The sequence below is a fragment of the Felis catus genome, chromosome A1 (genome assembly GCF_018350175.1).
Source record: "Felis catus isolate Fca126 chromosome A1, F.catus_Fca126_mat1.0, whole genome shotgun sequence".
Classification (NCBI taxonomy): domain Eukaryota; kingdom Metazoa; phylum Chordata; class Mammalia; order Carnivora; family Felidae; genus Felis; species Felis catus.
In genome coordinates, this window is record NC_058368.1 from 23,622,039 (window position 1) to 23,644,928 (window position 22,890).

A 22,890-nucleotide genomic window follows, 5' to 3' on the forward strand; every position below is an offset into this window, starting at 1 on the left:
TTTGTGAAGAATGATTTGAGTTCATCCCCATCAGAACCCAGAAGATGTGAACCCAAGACTCAAGGAAAGGAAGCTTCTAACAAGACTGAGAATAAATAACAGGTTTGGCCAGAGTCTGTCTGATCAAGAATGCTATATAAAATAAAATTTGAGGAAGATAAACACTCTGGTAAAAAAGAATATAATGGAATGTAACAAATGTGTCATGGGAAGAAGAATAATTGTGTGTGTGTGTGGGGGGGGATCCTCAGATAAAAAGTATGTAAAGATCTACCCATTTTCTCAGTCAGCAAAACTATGTGTTACTTTTGATTCTTCTTTTCCTCATTCATTGCATATATACATTACTGAAAGTGCCTATCAGCTACTCTGCCAAAAAATATCCAGAATGTCAATTTCTACCTATTTTCACTGTTTTTGCTTAAATCCAAAACACCTTCAACTCTCATTTGGACCTACAGAAGACCTTCCAGTCTCGCTACTGTTATGGCCTGAAGTGTACCCTTCTAAAATTTTTGCGATGAAGACCTAACCCCAAACATGATTGTATTTGAAGATAGGGTCTTTAGGGAGATAAGTAAGGTTAAATGACATTATAAATATGGGGTCCTAATCCAATAGGACTGATGACCCTACAAGAAGCAGAAAAGACAGAAGAAAGGCCATGTGAAGATTGAGTGAGAAGGTGGCCATCTGCAAGCTAGGAAGACAAGCCTCACTAGAAACCAACCTTGATGGTAAATTGATCTTGAACTTCCAGCTTCCAGAATTGCAAGAAAATAAATTTCTTTTTTTTTAATCCGCCCAGTCTGTTGTATTTTGTTATGGTAGCCTGAGTCAACTAATATACCCACCTCCACTCCATTCTCCACATGGAGATCTTTTGTAAGTGTAAATGAGATTCCATCACTCCCCTACTTAAAGTCCTCCACACCTTCTTGTCCTATTTAGATATAATACAAAAAATGTATTTAGCCGATGGGACCCTACATGCTCCATTTTCCAGCTCTGCCTCCTAGTCAGGCAGGCTGATTTTTCCTTCCATATTTCAAACAGGCCAAATTCCTCCTTGACTTAATTAAGCTGTTTAATCTGCTCTTCTCTGTGTCTGGAAGCCTCATCCTATAGCCTTCTCCGGTTGTTGGGTTACCTTTTGTTATTCAGGACTCCAGTTAGAGGTTACCTCTTAGAGAGCCCTTCTGATCACCCAGTCTGATCCCTTCTCCTTCCCTGCCATTCTCTAGATCACAATCCTACATACTTTCTTCAAAGCAGTTGCCATGATCTGAAGTTTTTTTAAATCTGTTTTCTTGTTTGTTACCTGTCTTCTCCACTAGACAGGAGAGCAGAGACTTTCCTTGATTATTTGCTTCTCTAAATTGTCTGCAGCTCGAATAGTGAATGATCCATAGCAGATAATAATAAAAAATAAGTGGATGAAGAGTTTTCAGGTTCTGGATCTATCCCTGTCCTATGGCTGGGGCTTCTCTACCTCCTTCTGCAGATGCAGCCCTGCCTTAGTCTCTAGAACCTACTCTGATATGGGGCAGGAGGAATTAGTGGCCATTAGGATTCACCCAATGTACCACCAGCCCCAGTTCTGACAATACATTCGTCTTATATTTTAGAATTTGTTTCATTTGTTCTGCTCTTCAGGTAACTGGCCATTTTCTTTCCTGGGCCTTTATCAAATGTTAGGTGAATCTTTCAGGGGCTTAATGTACTATATTGGGAAGCGAGAGTTATAAGCCATCAAAAGTTGAATTACTTAAAAAAAAAAGGAATTATTATCAATCGTTTCTGAAAAATTTTAAATGAAGTTGTGTAATTAAAAAAATACAGCATAATTTGTTTCATGGATTGGTGAGTCTTGGGGAAATTTGGTTTATGGTTAGAAATAATGTTGGAATGTTTGAATTACATGAAACTCTAAGGGTTTTTGTTAGGGCATATTAACAAATCATGTGTGAAGTACCTTTGAATTGTATGAAATAGCCATAGGAATAATTAAAAAAATAACCTATATCCTGCCTACCTCTCAAAAAGATGAAACTCCCTTGTTGCTGCCCCCTCGTACCCCAACTAAAGAAAGCATGGTCACACAGGCTTTATTTTGCAGTACTTATCAGTTTTGTATGACTAATAGGAAAGAAGGTCTCTTCATTAAAAGGAAGCAAGAATTAAAGGAAAATGTAAAAAGAAATGTATTCTTTTTTTGGAGATTTTTAGTTTATATTCCAAGTGTCCAAGCCTAGGGAGTTTGGATTAGGATTTTGGGATAGAAGTCTTAATGCAGAGGAAAAATAATTGAAAACCCCTCAAATTTTCTCCCAACTCAGAAAAGCTCTCCCCACACAGTCAGGAGAAACAGACAAACAGTTTTGCTATTGAATAAGTATTTAACCAGAACGGGACGCTCATCATATCAATTGCTAAGAAATTGCAAAGAGAGGAATTTCGCCCCCTTATATGGTCAATCAGATTTTAAAGCCAAGAATGTTCCCTACATGTTCTCAAGATAAACAGTAACTAGTCCTCAAGTTAGAGGACTTGAGAGCACATTTGTCACACATAGTTCATCCTAAATTTACCTGATAATTGGGTTGACCATCTGTGTTAGCTAATTGGCTTCATTTAAAGGAAAACAAACTTCTCATAGCCTTATGATGGGAGGTAGTTTTCCAACTTTGAGCGAGGCACCACTAGTTAGGCTCCTACCTCCCCCTCCCCTCCCACAATAGAGACTGGGAGATTCAAAAGAATGACTCCCGGGTCCTTGAGAAAGACATTCCTGGGTCATAAACTGGGCAAGGTAGTAAAAAAAAAAAGTCTCAAAAGGGCAGAGAGAATTTACAATTACATGTTTATTAAAAAAAATACTCTGACAAAAGGTAAGGGGGGTGTCTCTTCCCTTATTTTTAACAGGGAGAATTAAGCCTTTTATTTTCAATTTTTCTATATCCTAAAAAGTTGAGAGTTCTGAGTCCTATAATCAGCAACATACAGGACTGAGAAGCATAGGAATTTCTTGAACAGTAACTCCTGCAATTAAGCTAGAAAAAATAAACAAAACTAATGTTTTTTCTTTCTTGCCATCATACTCTATTCAGGGATTATGCCATTTTTCATCTACTGCTGAGTTTCTGTTATATTACCAATTAATTGTTCTAATTAAGAGAGAAAAAATAAATCATCCCCTTATTTTAAAGACATGTAGCAACCTTGCAACAATTTATCACTGTTTCCTAAAACACACAGTCTTTTCTGTAAGAGGCAGAAAGTGCTTTCTCTGGGAATCAGAAAGGGTCTTTTCACAATACCCTGGTTTCTAGAGAAAAGTGGGAGGGGGACTGGGCCACCTGGGCTTTGATTTTTTCTAGAATGGCAGTCCTATACCACTGAAGTGAACTTAATGTTTCCACTAAAGAATGGATAAAAACATCCTCTTTGCCTGGTTTGTGTTCTCTGCGAATTTAGACTTGAAAATTCTTCAGAAATTCACTACTTATCCCTTGACTGATAAATCTAGCTGTGACCTAAGGTAACTTCTCCCCTTCTTAGTGAAACTGTTTGGGGGTGAGCCAGTCTCCAGAGATTCTGGATGGTTAGAAAGAACAGAAGGATTCCAGAATGGGGTGGCAAGAAGTAAATTTTGGAGTCAAATATTCATTCGGATATTCCCCTAAAGAAACAGACATAAATGCTTTTTGTTTGGCTCTGGGACTGAGCTCATGTGAGGATTTCCAGATTAGTGATGAAGTAAACCTGGATACTTAGAACTCATCCTGTTAGGACCTGTTTCTGTAGGGTGGTTCCATTTCTAAAACTGGCTTCTTATGGTTCATTTGACCCTGTTACTATTTCTTAGGCTTGCAGACCAGGCTGCTCAACTTGTGTGAGTTTAAAGTTCTAGAAGTAAAAGCAACTTGAATCGGATATAATCTTTCCACTTTCCATTGCCCACCCCCCCCACACATCGTAAATAATAAATAAATAAATAAATAAATAAATAAATAAATAAATAAATGTATGTATGTATGTATGTATGTATGTATGCATTTAAAATTATAACTTTGGAAGCATCTGAATTTGGCTCAATCGAGTTGAAAGACCTTTTTCTTTAAAAGCCCAAGGATACCTTTAAAAATAATGTTTCTAATCTTCCAGCTTTCTACTCTGAGCCTAGAAAATATAAATGTCACCTCTTAGAGGTTAAATAGCAGTTTATATGTTTGGCTACATGCCAAGAACTAACCTTAAAATTCTGTCTAGCATATTGAAAAAAGAAGGAGCCTCAAATTTTTACAGTTATTTGACTTTACCTTGGTGAAATTTATAGGACTTTAGCATAACGAATGTATTTAATCATGTGATGGAAGCACACAATTAGTAGATAAATGGGCTAATTTTATTATCTAGATTTTAATAAAGCACTTGCTACTTTGCCTCATGAAGCCAACTTGGAAAATTAAGTAACATTAGCTCAGATGTGAATATTGTCACAAGGGCTCAATTTTGGCTGAAATCCCATAAAGAAAGAATAATGATGGTCATCAATGCATTAAAATTGCAGGAAGATGCCCAGAGCAGTGCCTCAGGAAATTGGCATGAGACTAGTTTAAGATAATGTGTCCATTAATGATACAAAAGTTAGAGTAGAAGAGTGGTATGGAGACAGTATCTCAAGGAGTTTGATGAAATACAACTCCTCGTAAGTGAACTCTTTTTCAGTTTTATTTTAGCCATAGTCTGACATCTTGAAATAAGGCATAATCAGAAGTGGTCCAGAAAAGTCTTGGTCATTTTAGATACCCTTAGGTCCTTCTTAAAGAAGTAATTTCACATAGAGGTTAAAAATAAGTTGCATTCACTTTCGAGGTTTGCTTCCTCTAGAACATGGAAACCGGCTTCTGTTAACTATTTTGTACCACCATGTGTTACATTGCATAGCAGGATGAAAATAGCTCTTCCAAGATGTGAGAGGGAGTTGCTGCACTGCATTTTGAAGCATTGGCAAAGCACCCGAATTCGTGTTCAGGAGCTCCTTTTTGAGAAGATTGTTAAGGACTACATTGAACTACTCTGAATATTTGGAAAGGTGTTTGTTTGTTTCTAAACAGTTGTGTTAGTGTTGGTATGGAGGATCCTAGGAATGGAGGGGAACTAGAGGGCATGGAAGGATTATAAATAGACAGGGAAGTCGCTCCATGTTCGTGAAATAACCCAGAGAATGTACTGAATTCATCTTCCTTTTTCATAGGTCCTTTGGGCCTTAAAAAATTATTCACTGTGAAGTGTGGGAGGGGGGGTGCCTGGGTGGCCAAGTTGGTTAAGTCTCTGACTTCGGCTCAGGTTATGATCTCATGGTTTGTGAATTCAAGCCCTGCATCGGCTCTCTGCTGTCAATGCAGAGCCCACTTCAGATCCTCTGTCTCCCTCCCTCTTTGTCCCTTGCACTCTCTCTCTCAAAAATAAATAAACGTTTAAAAAAATTTATTCACTGGAAAATAGAAGCTCAAGAGCTCAGTTTTGTCCTCTTTTCTATGTGGTTAAAACAGATCCCAAACAATAAAGTACTCTTAACTAGTGGTTGCCCTACTTGGATCTACTCAGTTTGTTTATTTGTTTATTTATTTTTGCATAGCTATCTATATTCTAAGTTGTTTTTCTTCCTGCATTTCAAATGTTTGGTTTTTGAATCCAGGAGCTCTCATTCAGCATTATGCTGGGCTCTGGGGCACAGGTGAGGGCTTCATCTGTGGGTGGTGGGATGATATGCTGTGGAGGAGGTATCTACTGGCTTATCATCATTAGAAGAACCTGACTTTGAGTCTAGGATGGCAACACTTGCCACCCTAGAACTGACAGAATATTAGGTGAGTCTGATTTGTGGTGGCTGGGGGTTTGTACCCTGGCTATATTGCTGGTTTTAAATAAATGGACCAAAGGCTGACGTTAAATATATCAAGAGTATTAGTCTCATGGTATGCTAAATAGTGACCTCTCAAGATGTTCATGCCCTACCCCCTGGAAACTGTGAACATGCTAACTCCTAAGGCAGAAGAGACTTTGCAGATATGAGATTAAAGTTCTTGAGATAGAGGGAGTATTCTGGCTAAAGCAGTGGACCCTAAATATAACTACAAGTATCATGCACAGAGGGAGCTGTGACTAGCACAGGGAAAGGCGATGTGATCCTATGAACAGAGTGATGCTATTTGATGATAGAGGGAAGGACTACAGGCCAGGAATAAGAGGTAGCCACTAGGAGTTGAAAAGGCAAGGAGACAGATTGTTCCTTAGAACCTGCAGAAGAAACCAGCCCTCCTGACTCCTTGACTTATGCCCAGACTTATATCTCCAGAACTGTGAGGGAATGAATGTGTTTTATTTTAAGTGACCAAGTTTGAGGTTATTTATTATTGCACCAATAGAACACACATGCAGGTATAATGAACAAGGCACATCAAACTCATGCTCTCAAGACACAAGTGTGAGGATTGGTATTGTTACCTGGAGTGCTATGGATGTAACTGGAAACAGAGTTTCAAGGGCAAAATTTGGGACAAGAGAATAATGTGCATATGAATATAATTAAAGCTTTTAAGATCCAACAGTAAGACTTAAAATGCATGTTCTCTATATTTGAGTCTGTTTTTTGTTTTCTTGAGATTTTTGTATACCTGAAACTAATATAACATTGTATGTCAACTATACTTCAGTAATAAAAAACACTTTAAATCACAAGGGAAAAACTGGAATAAAAAGGAGTCCATAATGAAAGTTCTGTGTTTGACTAAAGTATTTCCACCTAGACAAACACTATATTGGAAATAATGGCAAAGAACATGGGCTCTTGGGACAAGACCCTGAAAAATTCAAGGGATACAAGATTTTCAAAATGGCTTTTAACCAGATTGGTAGCTTCCTCTACTACCTAGTTGCCTGACCTCAGGTTAGCTTTCCTGGGAACAGACAATTATTTCACGAAATCTACTATAGAACTAAGCCACTTAGATCCTAGTTAAGCTCCATGTCAAGTAGGTGACATGTCCTTGGGGCTGACAGCAGGATTTCATTTTTGCTTTGTTTTCTAGCAGATTTCACATGATCATAGTTAAAGAGGAGAACAGAGGAAAATAAGAGGTGAGTCCCCAGCATTTACTGGGCTCAGGACTACTTTTGGCCACATGTTCTTTAAGTTGAAATGGGTAGGTTGTTTTCCTGCTGTTAACAGGCTGAAGTATGTCAAAATTTGAAACTGCCCACATTTTTGGAACAAGAGATCACACGAGCATAAGAGGATCTGTAAATAAAGTGCTGGCAATAGATTTTCTCCTGGTGAAACAGGCCTACTGGATTTCTCAGGAGATGCTTTCAATTCCCAGAGAAAAATATATTCCGGCTCTTGATTGTTATACTATTTGACTCAGGGATTTTTACTCTCTTCTGAGTATTTGCTTTCCAGAGAAAACAACAAACTATTAATTAGAACTGCTTCAGAGCAGTGAAATAATAGGCCTATACAACTGGTATCAAGTGCTTAGCCTCTGCTGATTACAGTCATTTTTAATGGATGCATCTTGTAAAAACATAGTATTTTTGCTAAGGACCCCAACTGGAGAAAGAATAAAATACAGAAAACAACAGTATCTCACTTTAGCATAGAAAATAGATTTTTCCCACAGTTTTAGCTTTAATATAATGATGATTCTCCCTGGAGGGGATTCAGAGCTAAGTCCTACTTTTTCCCCTGGCTTATAGGTTTCTGTGTTCTAGGCTCTGAATAAAACATTTTTATTTTAGAGTTTATAGTTTGTGATAGGAGAAATGTCATGCAACCAAGTAGGTAGGACATACTTACACCTTTACTTAACAGTAATGATGAGACATGAGACTAGAGGCGCATGGGTGGCTCAGTCGGTTGAGCGTCCAACTTCAGCTAAGGTCATGATCTCATAGTTCGTGAGTTCAAGCCCCATGTCGGGCTCTGTGCTGACAGCTCAGAGCCTGGAGCTTGCATCAGATTCTGGGCCTCCCTCTCTCTCTTCCCCTCCCCTGCTCATGCTCTGTTTCTCTCTCCCTTACAAATAAATAAACATTAAAAAATTTAAAAAAGAGTAACGATGAAACTTGAAAGTAAAATTTGTTCCAAGGAGTTCCATCACCAACACATCAAGGAGTCAGGAGTTACAACATTAGACATTCTAGTCTTAAAGATGCTCATTTTAGAGGCACCTGGGTGGTTCAGTCAGTTGAACATCTGACTCTTGATTTTGGCTCAGGTCATGATCCCAGGTTGTGGGATGGAGCCCCCCAGCTTGGGCTCTGTGCTGGGAGTGGAGCCTGCTTAAGATTCTCTCTCTCCCTCTGCCCCTCTCTGCTCACGCTGTCTAAAATAAAATTAAAAATTAAAAAAAATGATGGTCATTTTAGAAAAGAACTCTCCAACAGTTATTCACAGGCATTCCTGTGTTTGTTTACTTACATCATGGTGCATGCACACAGATCTAATCTGAGATCCCTTTATTGGCATTCATTCATCACATATTTACCAAACTCCTGCTGACAGACCCTGTGCTGTGCCAGAGCAGACCTAATGTCTGTCTTTATGGAGCTTATATTCTACTGGGGGAAACAGGGTAACCAAATATCCATGATGGTGAGCGATATAAATGAGAGGACTTTGTTGTCATTCAGAATATTACAGAAGACTTAGAGTTGAGGAGACAGTCAGGGAAGATTTCTCTGAGGAAGTGACAATTGAATTGAGAGCATTAGTAGGACTTGACCAGGCAAAGCAGCAAGGGTGGGGGGGGGGGGGTGAAGGGGAATCCTAGGTAGAGGGAATAGAATGTGCCAAGACTCTTGTTGAGAAGGAACATGGGACATTAAAAGAACTGAAAGATATTTTGGTGCAGTATGGAGAGTGGATTGCAGAGAGGCAAGGGTAGATGTAAGAAGCCAGTTTGGAGAATACCGTGAGGGTAGATCTTACATTAAGTGTTCTTACCACAGTAAGCAAAACAAACAGGCATTTGCGATAGCGGATTTTCAAAGATGCAGCATCGTTTGAGTAAAATCCAATTGCACAAATACTAGATGACCCTTGAATCTACCAATGATGTTAGTTTGTCAATGCCTGTCTGTTCTTGTACAAAATGAATTAAAATGACAAGATTCCTTTAGAAAAATGTTGTCTAATCCAGTAGACACTAGTCATAGCTATTGAACACTTGGAATGTGACTCATCCGAATTGAGATGTTCTCTGAGTCTAAAATACACACTAGAATTTAAAGACAGTCTGAAAAAAAAGGTAAAACAATTCATTAGTGTCTTAATACTGATTATTGTTCTAATGATATTATAGATTTCTTTTTTAAAAATATATTAAAGTTAATTCCATCTATTTCTTTTTAAGCTTTTTAATGGGGCCACTAGAAAATTTAAAATAGCACTGTGGCTTGCATTGTGTTTCTTTGGGCAGTGAGTGCTGCCTTTGAGTGTGAGCCAGGTTTGCCTCAGACAGTACAAAAGAAGATAATGGTAGAGCCACTTTGGAAGATAGTTTGGAGGTCTCTTAAAAAACTAAGCACATTCTCGGGGTGCCTGGGTGGCTCAGTCAGTTAAGCATCCAACTTTGGCTCAGGTCATGATCTCATGATTCGTGGGTTTGAGCCCTGTGTCGGGCTCTGTGCTGACAACTCAGAGCCTGGAGCCTGCTTTGGATTCTGTGTCTCCCTCTGTCTCTGCCCCTCCCCACTCACTCTCTGACTCTGTCTTCCAAAAATAAATACATGTTAAAAAAAAAAAACAAAACAAAAATCAAACAAACAAAAAAACTAAGCACACTCTTGTTACACAATCCAGCAATCATACTGCTTGGTATTTACCCAAAGGAAGTTGAAAACTTAGATCCACACAAAAACTTGCACGTGGATATTTATGGCACTGTGTTCATAACTGCCAAACCTTGGAAGTACCCAATATGTCCTTCAGTAGGTGAATGGATGAATAAACTGTGATAAAAAGGAATGAGTTATGAAGCCATGAAAAGACACAGAGGAATCTAAATGCATATTACTTAGTGAAAGAGGACAATCTGAAAAGGCTTCATACTGTATGATTTCAACTACATGACATTCCAGAAAAGGCAAAACTACAGAGAGAGTAAAAAGATCTGGTTAAGACTATGGGGGAGGGTGGGGTGAACAGGAAGAGAATGGAAGATTTTTAGGGCAGTGAAAATACTCTGTATGATTCTAGAATGGTGGGCTCATGTCATTATGCATTTGGCCAAAACTACAGAATGCACAACACAAGGAGTGAACCCTAACGTACACTTGTGGACCTTGGGTGATAATGATGTGCCCATGTAGATTCAGTAAGCCTAACAAATGTACCACTCTGGTGGGGGATGTTGTATTGGTACCGACCTCATTAAATGTATTTAAATAAAAAAATACATGAACATTGTAAAAACTGGTAATTCAGTAATCATATTTGTTAATATTTTATTGAAGAAGTTTAAAAAAAGTGTTTTGAAGCTTTTCATATTTGCCGTGTATTTTGTAAAACATTGAAAATGGCTTGAAATAGGAGTACATGACAGCATTTCTTATGACTTGATCTATATTATTTGTCTTCCACATTCTAATAAATTGAATAAAATCTATTTGGCTTAGTTCTCCTACATTATTTAAAAAAGCCATGGGTAAAAGAGGGTATATGAGAAATCTACTTTCCACTCCGTTTTGCTATGAACCTAAAACTGCTCTAAAAAGGCAGTATATATACACATACCCCAACTTGAGAATTTCTGATGTTAGTCTGACAAATAAGAGATTTTCCAAAGATTTCCAGCTCACTTGCCACCCTGAAAGAGTCAGTCATCTGGACTCTTCCAGAAGTTACAAAATAAACTACAGATGGGGCGCCTGGGTGGCTCAGCCGGTTGAGCGTCCAACTTCGGCTCAGGTCATGATCTTGCAGTCTGTGAGTTTGAGCCCCTCGTAAGGCTCTGTGCTGGCAGCTCGGAGCCTGGAGCCTGCTTCTGTGTCTCCCTCTCTCCCTGCCCCTCCCCCGCTCATGCTCTGTTTCTCTCTCTGTCAAAAATTAATAAACATTAAAAAAAATAAAAAATAAATAAACTACAGAAATGCTCATCCTCAGCACCCAGCTGAGCTGTAGAGATGGGGCATGTCCCTCAGTCCTGGCCCTGCTATAGGCCCTGAACACACAGATATTCTCACACAGCCCCTCTCCCTCTCCTCATCAGGAAGACAGGGTATGCAAAGATTTTTCAGGAATCCAGTGGTCATTTGATGAATGATGAGAATTCCTGAATACATTTATGTATCTCTGGTAACTAGTGCAAACAGAGAAAGGCACTGAACAAACTGTGCTTCTTGTAGTGAACAAAAATTGTAGTAAATTAAGCTAAAAATTGTGGCCCAAGTACAGCTACTTACAAAAATCTCTCAGTCATATATAAAACAGATGAAGGGCCAAGTTGAAAATTTATACACACTTTCTAAAATCCACCAGCTCCTTGGAAAGAGTCTAAATTTTCCACGTGTACACTACATAAATCCCACAAGTGTAAGCAATGCATTTGTCTTCATTCAGCCTTGAACCACTTCATTCCCAAGGGATTGCTTGGCTATTTAAATACAACTTACTTCTGGGGCTATGTACAGCTTCTCAGCACCGTGTTTAACTCCCCAGAAGCCTTCAGGTTTGAGAGGAAAATCTGGACAGTGATGGTAGATTGTGGATAAATTGTATTTAGGATCATACAATTTTCACAAAATGTCCTGGAGATACGAATGACCATAAGTAGAAATGACATCCAGGCAGGAAGGGGCATGGGGAGGCCATTAAGCCCCTTCTCCTGCCTTCATGTGGGATTGCACCATCCACTGGCCTGGGTTATAAGGGGATCAAACTTACAGGAAAGTTTTGAAGTGGGACACTAAGGGAGAAATTTGAGCGCAGGCAGGATGCGGTCAGGATATTGAAACCACTTAGGGACCTTAACAGATAATTTAGTATAGACATTTGTTAACTAAGTCTCAGAGAACTTCAAAGAAGGGAGAAACTAAGGTCTCACCGAGGAAGTAAAGGCAGCAGCAGCTACCACCCCTGGGATGAGGGAAGTGGATGGGTTGACCAGGAGGTAAAGAGGAAGAATCCTATGGAACTGGGAGCCATACCTTGGAGGAGGGAGGCTGCTGGCTGGAGCTGGCTTCTCCCAGCGGTGTAACCAGGCTGCTTCTGAGGGTATGAAAGAAACCGCTGGTGTGAAACCAGCTGCTGTGTGAAGAGCCAATTCTGGAGCGACGTTGACAGCAACAGGAAGCTGAGTGGGAAGGAATAACTTCCTTCTCCCTTCTTCCTTTTAGTTTCTAGTGAAGAACAACGCAGGGAGTAAAAACAAAGTGTGACTTAGGGGTCTCAGCGTCATGTAAGGAGGTGGGTTTAGAGTGAGAGCCAGTAGTCCAATAACCGGCATAACAGCCAAAGTATAAGTTGGTGAGGCTGTATGGCCGGGGCATACATTCAAATAACTCTGCGAAAAGAGGGCTGCCTGGGTACAAGACAGCAAGACAGAAGCGAAGCCGAAATGTAAAACTGGATTAGGGTGGTTCGTGGTGGAAAATAGACAAATCCGAGCCTTCCGTCTCCACGCAGACATTATCGAAAGGCTCCTTGTAAGATTCCTCTGTGAAACCTCTTAGTACCTTGAAAAGGGGGGAATAACTGTAGCAAATAAGTGAGCTCATCTCTCTGTTCCTTCTTTCAAAGGTATCTGCACCTTAAGCCAAAAAATTTTAAAAAGACAGCTTTGTCTCTGTCTCCTATTAATACAAAGACACTGTTAACGTGCTGAAATTACTGTTTCAGGGTCTGCTGCCATTCTTAGGTGACAGCATCTATTCTTCTGTCTCCGTGATTTTATTCTTCCGGTTTTATCAGGAAGACCACTTGGAAGACATTATGAGAAGAAGTTTTGCTTTGGTTTTCCTAAACACAGAACGCTAGACTCAACATGTCTAGGCAGGAGCACACACTGGAACAATGTGTCCTGTCCCCTACGACCTGGAGTTCCTCATATTTGTACCAGAAAATGAATCACGTATTCCAACACCATCATCGCTGTGTTTTCCTCCCAGTCATATGCCCATTACTGCTTTAACCCTAGCTCTCCTCCTGAGCTGCAGTGAAAGAGAAGTGAATGAATTCTACACCCCACTGAGATTGGACTTTTACAGCTATGTTTAATTGTCAGGCTGTCAGGAAAAAAGTGAGATTTCTGTCCAATCAATATCTATCCCATTTCCCCCCCCACACACACACACACATACATACACCTACACCCACATGCACATGGTAAAACGGTCTTCTGTAAAAAGAAGAGACCTATAAAATATGAATATTGTCAGAAAATATAAAAATGAAGACATAACAGCATAACAATCAGATGCACACGGAGTGAGCTGTTTATAAATGTTAGAGGAAAAGAGATAAAGTGGAAGTCAGAGCCTGCCTCATCCATTCACGTCAGAGTAGAATGAATCATAGCAGCAACTGGGATAGTGACTCAAACAGTAATTTAAAAGGAAATTTGGCAAGGAGAGGATGAAAAGAGGAGCTGGCAACTCTGTAACCCTTGAGAGTATCTGTTCATGCAAAACTAATGGACCTTGTGTGGCCAACTGACCTCTAACAACAAACCATTGCAGGTGTCTCTGCAAAGCGGTATTATGACCTTCCTCCTCATTCTAAAGACGGGTAGGATAAAAGGTCAATGGTGGGTCTCTTCAAGCCACCACTCCCTAAAGGAGATGCCAAGATTTCCTGATTTGGGATTATCAACCCAGAGACATAGCTGATTAAGAGGGTAGCATCACACTAGAAGGCTGGTTACCTTTTAGTAACAAAAACAGCAGCCACATTTCAGCACAGCTGGTAGTTTCTGGAAAGAATGTAGGAAACCAGAAAAGAAAAATGCCTTTAAATCACTGAGCTCTCAATACCCAAATCAAAGTGACTCTTCCAGGCATCTTCACCAAATAGGGGTCCGTGGAGGGATGCTTCAGCCCTTCCAGGACCTAGAGTGTCTGTGGAACAAACCAGGACCATAAATTGCATGTGCACAGGTGTTTGCCTCCTTCACAAAACCTGGAGGGTCACATCTTGGGGGAACTGGAAGGGCAAGGAGGCCCAGAGAGGCAATGCTTTCAGTTGCTTATGCTTCTGTCATCAACCACCCTAATCCAATGAGGCTTCCAATGAGACCACAGCTTCTGGTTGTCACTTCTACTTAGTGTTTCACCAGGAAGACCTTTATGAGAAGGAATGCTCACCAGCTGGTCCCACAAGAGATACACATGAGCCTCTGGGTGGGAGAAAATTCCTTCAGGAACTGGAGAGGTAACTGATGGCTAGAAGGTGTTTCATTTTTACTCTCTGAGCACTGAGGCCTAAAAGAGCATTAGGGCCTTTGGTTCAACTTAGCAACTCCCTAGGGATTCCAGGAAAACATTCTTCTCTTGGATTTTGTGACATTAACAATTTCCTTCCTATACTACTGCTTCTTCCCAGGGTGCTGCAATCCTCTTCCTCCTCTGGAGATTAAAGATGGGCTACTCTAAAGTTCCATGGTGGGCCCCTTTCTCATCCTGTCCTTCTACCACAGTGCAGGTGATCTTAACAGTGCAGGCTTTAAATAAGTCCCAGAGGCCAACAATTCCCAGTTTGCCTGATCTCCCTCCTGGTATCCTGTGTGTGTCCTCAACACCTATTCAACACATCCACTTGAACAGCTAACAGGTATGTCCAATATGTCTACAACAGAATTCCTTATTGCTTCCACTCCCTTCCTAATCTGTTTCTAGGGAGTCTTCCCAGTCTCAGTAACCAATCCTACTACTGCTTGAGGTAAAAACCTAGAAGTCATCTGTCACTCACACCCTCATCAATCTAGCAGTGAGTCTGGATTGATACAGATACAATACAGATCTCCAATCCACCATTTCTCCCCATCTGCACTGCTCTGCCTCTGATACCAGTAACACCTCTTCCCTGGATTATGGCCATGATCTTAAAAGGATCTCTCTACTCCCACTCATGAAATCTACAGCCTAATCTCTATACAGCTCTGCTTACATGATTATTTAAAATGGCATCACTCATGCTTTAAGCTCTCCAGTGACATCTTACCCTAATGGAGATTAGAATTAATGATCCTTGGAGTGTTTGCCAAACTCTGTGATATCTGTCCCTTCCAGCCTCACCTCACATTTCTTCCTCCTTTGGTATTACAGCACGTCAGTCCCATGGTCCCTTATTTTTCCTCAAAAACTCCAAGTTCATACTCATCCTAGGACCTCTGCCCTTGAAGTTCTTTTTTCCTAGAACATCTCTTCCCCTCAGATCTTTGCATGCCCATCTTGTTTGCATGTGTGCCTAGCCTAGAGGTCACCTCTTCAGAGAGGACTTCCCTAACAAAACCTCTAAAGTTTTAAAGTTTTAAAACTTTTTAAGGTTTTAATAAAGCTAAAGAGATCCCATAAATACAATCATTGGGCCTAGAGAAGTTTCTTAACAGCTTGGTCCTGGGGGCAGGGCCTCAGGAGCCTCTGAAAAACCCAGAAGGTTTGTCACACATATGACTAGAGCTCAGAGGAAATTCCTTCTCTTAGGAGGTCTTCAGAAAGTGTTTCAGAAGTGCCACAATCTCTATAACTATAATTTCTGGAAAAAAGACCAAGACCCAGGTAAGTGCATACTCATGTTACTAGGAGGCCAGATTCAATGATTTGTATTGTGAAGAAGTCCTGCACAAGGCTGGAATAAATATAAAAGATGAAAATACAGAGGCCCAGGATAAAGAGATCATGAAAGGTCTGGCCGTGTTTAGGGCCTGGTGACTAGAGGAAACAAAATGTACCAAAAAAGGAGAAGGAGAAATTCAGGGTGTTGAAGATGAGAAGCCCTTAAAAAATAGTGGATAATTAGTGTAAACTTTCTTTTCAATCCCTCTTGGAGCTAAAGGTAAATTAATGACAACTTGACCTCCTCAAGTGAAGCGCTAGCACCTGGAAAGCAAAGAAGAAAACTCAGAGAGGATTTCTCCAAATGGGACCAGCTACTGAGCAAAAGGCTGTCACATTAAATCAGACTGGGGAATTTATTTACCAGCCAAGTACTATGCTAGAGGCAAAGAAGGAGCTGCTTAAATCAACTAGACTAGGTTTACCACAGGTAATGGAGCTTAGAGGGTAAATTTTGAAGACCTTCCCACAAGGCACAGTAGAACACACAGGAGAGAGGCTGCCAGGGTATCTGTCACCATCAAGAGACAATGACTGTGATTCTCTTAAGGGAAGGACAATTGGGTGACGAGTCCTTCTGTTGATATGACATGCTGAGTCCATGTGTAGGTGGGTACAGGCTGTGGTGTGAGAAGCTGGACATGTCAAAGAGGGTGACTAATTGATTAAAACATGGAATCTGTGAACCTGGCCTCTCCGAGGGTCCATAATGTTGGCCTCACTCAAAGTTTCTGGTGTTTAGAATGAAGGGATAGGGATAGGGAGAGAAGAGTTACAGGGCCCAATGTCACGAACGTCCCTAAGGGGTAACTAAAACCACATGAGTGAAGCATCTTGGGTTCTCTGCAACTCAACATCTATGCTCTTTACAAGTTCAAGTTCTTTTTTTTTTTTTTTTTTTCAACGTTTATTTATTTTTGGGACAGAGAGAGACAGAGCATGAACGGGGGAGGGGCAGAGAGAGAGGGAGACACAGAATCGGAAACAGGCTCCAGGCTCTGAGCCATCAGCCCAGAGCCCGACGCGGGGCTCGAACTCACGGACCGCGAGATCGTGACCTGGCTGAAGTCGGACGCTTAACCGACTGCGCCACCCAGGCGCCCCACAAGTTCAAGTTCTAATTCTGAATAACTCCATGTAAAACTATGTGCATTTTTCTTTCCTTAAAGGGGGAAAAAACCCTACTTTTCCTCATAATAAAACTAACTCCTTGGTTAATACAGGAGGGTGGGATTAATTTTATGAAATCAGATGCCTTGTGTCAGAAAGTGAATAATTAAAATTGTGAGAATGGGAATAAAATTTCCTGGTTCATGTGTGTGCACATGGGTTGGCTGTTTGCAGTTTGGCTGGGTTTTTTGCAATACTCTCAGTAAGGATATGCACATTCTCTGTATGTCTAAATGTCGAAAAATTCCATTCTCTGCACGGACATGACCCCTTTTGCTGGAGATAAAAATCCATCTATGGAAATTTACAACACCGGCATAATCAATATAATGACTATATCCCTTGGTTTGGGGATTTGCCAAAGCAGTAAGTGGAGTTTGGAAACTTAAAACTGTTAGTGTAAATTAACACACATACTTTAATCACTAAACTCTTCTGTATTTTAGACTCCGTATCTGCTGAATTTGAAAAAAAGGTGGGAATGTGGTTTTTTAAAAAATACATTTTACATTTTCATTGTGATTTCCTTGATTTGAGGAAAGATTGCTTGTTAGATTCCTTGGATATCAAGCAAAATTTTCCCCCACTTTTTAAGAAAAGAACTCTTTTTGTGTCAAAAGCAGTCTTTAGTGTCTCGACGGGTTGGTTGGAGATTAGACACTGATAAAAAGGGAAAAAAAATGTAATGGCAACATGCCAGAAGTTAGGAGTTGTTTGAAACTTTTTAAGCTTTTTAATAATTTTGGCCAAAAGCCACTACCTCCTAGCTTGGCAGAACAGGTGGAGGTAATAACTCCACAACCATTTTTTAGTGAAAGCACAGTATGAAGTAATTTTGAAAGGATTATTACACATTTTATTTTTAAATAAAAAGTAAAAGGTGATGAAACATATGGTATAATATCTGGGGAGTCTAACATGATGTTTGCAATTGAATCGGGGAGGAATTTGTCAGTAAATCTGGCCTTTCATCTTTTGAGGTGAAGACGCGTTTTATCTCATTCTTGGTAGAGATACTACCTTAGAATGTAAAATTGTGGGTATGGGCAGGGCATATTACAACTGATACCCCAAACTATGGCTACTTGTATTCCAGCAAATGGAATTTCCTGTTTTTACATTTCTCTGTGCAAACGGTTGGGGCCCGACCTCAAACTGTCTAAAAATTCCATGAATATTTTAATATATATAAATATAAAGTGAACATGGAAGTATAACTGAAATGTGCTGTTTATACTTTTCTTTTATAGTTTGATTTTGTGAACCTAGACCACACTGTAGAAGCTCATGAAGAAATTGTCAGATTTAAACTTTCTGGTGAGAGTTTTTACATTATAATTGTGTATACATTTTTTATACTTTTTTTACTTATGTATTCATTTGTACCTTCTAAGAGGCTATAAATATTGACAGATTAAATGTGACCTGAAAACTCTTAATATCCCAGAAACCTTTTCCACTAATTTAATGGAAGCTTTTTAAATATCCAAAAAAAGCATGGTTTGAATTAGATCTGCTTTGCTCAAGTCTCATTTTTACCCCTTACTTCAGCACCTGGACTTTCTGAAGAAAGAGTCCTCATTTTATGATTCTGCACCCCCACAGCAGAATGGATAACTACTGTTCACTCAAGGCAAATGGGCAAGAAGACTACTCTTACCTGAAAGGTTTATACAAGGATGGAGAAAAGAAAAGGGATGGATTTTTTTAAAATAGTGTAATATTTTAAAAACAAAGGAGGTAAAGTATCAACACTGAATCTTTCTGGAATAAAATCAACATCAAAAAGATCAATCGCTTCATGAATGGGTTAATACAAAAATAGATTCTAATGTAAGGGAATCTAGTTGATAGTCCCTCACATTCTCCTGCTGTTCCCTGGCAGAAATGTCAGGATTTCTCTTTATTTTTGTGTAGCCAGTATGTGCTCTGATCGTGCCAACATGGAAGATCATTTGAATTTCTCACGTTTTGGAGCTTACTCCAAGAGGAAAGAAAGAAGCAACAAACACAGAAATAGAAATCACAACCTCTGCTCTGTTCCCAGGGGTGTTTCATCTGTGTATCCACCTTTAATCACGTTAATCCCACAGCCCAAAATAGGATGAATTCACAACCTAAATAGATGATAGCAAAAATGTTTAAACATGTTTAGTGCCAACGTTAAATATTGTAAATGTAAAATATACCAAGTGTAGATACATTTGTGTGTAAATAAGCATGAACACAGAGTTTGGGAACATCTCATACTGAAAAAGAATTAGAAGCAAAACAAGTACAGGCTTGAGTGAGCTGGCCTGGACCTCAAGAGTAAGCAGCCCTATCTCTAGGCTCAGGCAGGTTGGACATCTGCTCTGAGGCCCATGGAATTGAGCACAAATCACCTGAGCAAGGACAATAAAATTCACTCCACTGAAGAAGAGAACCAGGCCAAGAAAAGAAGCCCCACCAGTTGCACCCTATCACTAGGCTCTGTGTTTTTGTACCTACTGCTAATGGAAATACTTACGTGTGTGTGTTTCTGTCCCCCACTCATAGAATGCAAGCTCCAGGGAGCAGGGCCAACATGTCTCTTCACCACTTGATCTTCAATTCCCAGAACAATGATTAGAACAGAGCAGGTAAGTGCTTGCTGAATTTGTCAATGAGTTCTGGATTCACACAACAAAGGCACTTTATATCACTATAGTAGACATGAAACCCATTTTTCTTAAAGCCTGATTCACATGTGAAATTAAAGTAGAGAAATACTGTTTGGTGCCCATGTGACAGAACACAACCTGAAGGCTATTTTGCAGTACAGGCAGAATGCGAGGTTTGGATACTATATAAAGTGTGAGCTGTGGGGTGCAGTGAAGGGAAGAATGAAATGGGAGGATTCAACCTTTTTTTTCAAGTATTTTTTTTAAAGTTTATTTATTTTGGGAGAGAGAGGGAGGGAGGGAGGGAGGGACTGAGGGAGAAAATGAGCAGGGAAGCAGCAGAGAGAGAGGGAGAGAGAGAATCCCAAGCAGCCTCTGTGCTGTCAGTGCAGAGACCCACGTGGGGCTGGAATCAAAGAACCATAAGATCATGACCTGAGCAGAAATCAAGAGCAGATGCTTAACCTTAACCAACAGCCTCCCAGGCGCCCCTTGGGAGGATTCAACTTTGAATAAGAACTTGATTGGCCAATGAGCTGCTACTGTTCCAAGGAGACAAGACTAACCAATAACAATTTCCTGCCTTCCACTGGATGTCCCATATGGTTGATATTGTTGGGTTCACTTCAGTTACCCTTTTAAGTCACAGCAAGACATCTATAATTGCTTTTCTGTGTTAATTAGTCAGTTTTGATTGAGATCTCTTTTTCTACTGGCATTTTCAATGCATACTTACTCTAAAATTTAGTGGTGCATTTGTAGGCTTTTAAGCATTTCTGGCCGTGATATTCGAATCCTACTTCCTAGTGGAAAGTTTAGACAATAAATTGGAATACAAAACAGCTTCTTGCTCTAGCAAACTCTTACATTCTGTGGATTCTGAGAAAAAGAAGATTGAACTCTGGAGTCTCACTAACCCAGAATGTTCTTGCAGATAAGCCAATTAAACTAGGCTCATTTTCATTCAATGGGTATCTTCTGGTGAATAACAAAATAAAAAAAATAATTATAAGGCCACTCATTAAAATCATATTTTCCATGATTATATAAGAAAACTGCCATGATCCAATATATATAATACCATGACATGAGTGTTATAGATGTTTTCTTTTTATACTTTTATTTTTCAATTTCCCTAAAAAAAAAAAAAAACCATGTTTAGTTTGAAAAAAGAAGATTTGAAAATTTTAGGTTTGTAAAGATCTAGAGCGATATAAATTCCTGAATGGAAAGTTTTAAGTTTTATAAATTAAAAAACATAATTTTAGAATTGAGGCAAAAGTCAAAAGTGGTCTGATAATTTGCTCTTTGAAATAATTTTCAACAGTTTGTTGTATTAACTTTTTTACTCAAGTATCTTTTCGCTCTAAGTGTTGGCTGAAGCAATATGAAGGCAAGATGTACAATTCTTTATGCAGTTCTCATTAGTATTTTCTAATTTCAGCAAATGATTTCTTTTGTTGTTCTTTGCCACTTATCATACACTGTTTACAACCTTATCAACTGTCTGCAAATAAAATCTATTCCTTTCAAGACAGTGCACTTCTTAAATGCTTTTACTTTTAATTGCAATATTTTTCATGTTGAATTTGCTTAAGCTACATATTCTGTATTCAAGCAGATGTTCACGAAATAAATATTCATGTTGAGTTTATGTGGCTCATAATCCCATATATTACAGATTTTTTTCAGATGAGTCTACAGACCTCATTTTCTTCTCACTTAAAAAATGCACCCAGAATAATATTTAAATTACATTTACACATAAAATAAAGATATATAGTCATTTTAACTACCTCTGCACTGTCAATAATTAACAGGAAAATATAGGCTGACATGCTCTGGATTTATCTCTAATGGGAAATGCATTTGCAAGTGCTGTAATTCTGTATTAGCACAGTCTTTTCCTGGGATGTTATCTGCCAACAAGTTTTTTTGGTTTTGGTTTTGGTTTTAGTTTTGGTTTTCAGATACTCTCCTGTCCCTTGTAAGGTAAAAACACAGTTCATATAGATAGATAGATAGATAGATAGATAGATAGATAGATAGATAGATAGATATAGATATATACATATAGATATACATATAGATATACATATAGATATATAGATATAGATAGATATAGATATATCTTTCCTCTTAGTAGTCAGGTGAATGCCTCCATTTGGAGCAGGTAGTTTTAAATCCAAATATGATTATTTGAAAACTTGTGTTTTGAGTATTATATATTTACAAGATTAAAATTTAATAAGACCAAGGGATCTATTCTTTTATGGGCCAAAATGCAATCTCCTTAGGGACGGCATCATATTCATTTTTTAAGTCTTTATTTTTTAGAGTAGTTTTGTATTCACAGCAAAATTGGGAGGAAGATATGGGGGCTTCCCAAAAGTCCCTGCCTCCACACATGCACAGCTTCTCCATTACCAACATCCCCTTCCCAAGTGGTACATTTGTCACAACTGATTAGCCTACATTTGGCACATCATAATCACACAAAATCCACAGTGTATGTTAGAATTCACTCTGGGTGCTGTGCATTCTATGGGCTTGTACAATCGTATAATGGCATATATCTATCATAATTTCATAAAGAATATATTTACTGCCCTACAAACCCTCTGTGCTCCACCTATTCATCTTTTCCTTCCCCATAATCCTTGGTAACCACTGATCTTTTTCCTGTCTTCATAATTTTGTCTTTTTAAGAATATCATTATAGTCAGAATCATATAGTATGAAGCTTTTCCAGATTGGCTTTCTCCCTTAATTATATGCATTTAAGTTTCCTCCATGTCTTTTCATGGCTTGATAGCTCTTTTCTTTTTGTTGCTGAGTAGTATTCCACAGTATGGACGTACCACAGTCTATCCATTCACTTACTGAAGGACATCTTGGATGCTTCCAAGTTTTGGCAATTATGAATAAAGCTGCTATAAACATAATGTGCTTGTTTTTGTGTAGATATAAGTTTTCAACTCATTTGGGTAAATATCGAGGAGCTTGATTACTGGATCATATAGTAAGAATATATTTAGCTTTGTAAGAAGCCACCAAACTATCTTCCAGAGTGGCCTGTACCATTTTGCATTCCCACAGCAGTGAGTGAGAGATCTTGTAGGTTCACATCCTTTCCAGCATTTGCTGTTACCAGTGTTTTAGATTTTTGTCATCTAAATGGGTGTGTGTTTGTTATCTTATTGCTGTTTTAATTTGCTTTTTCCTAATGACATATGGT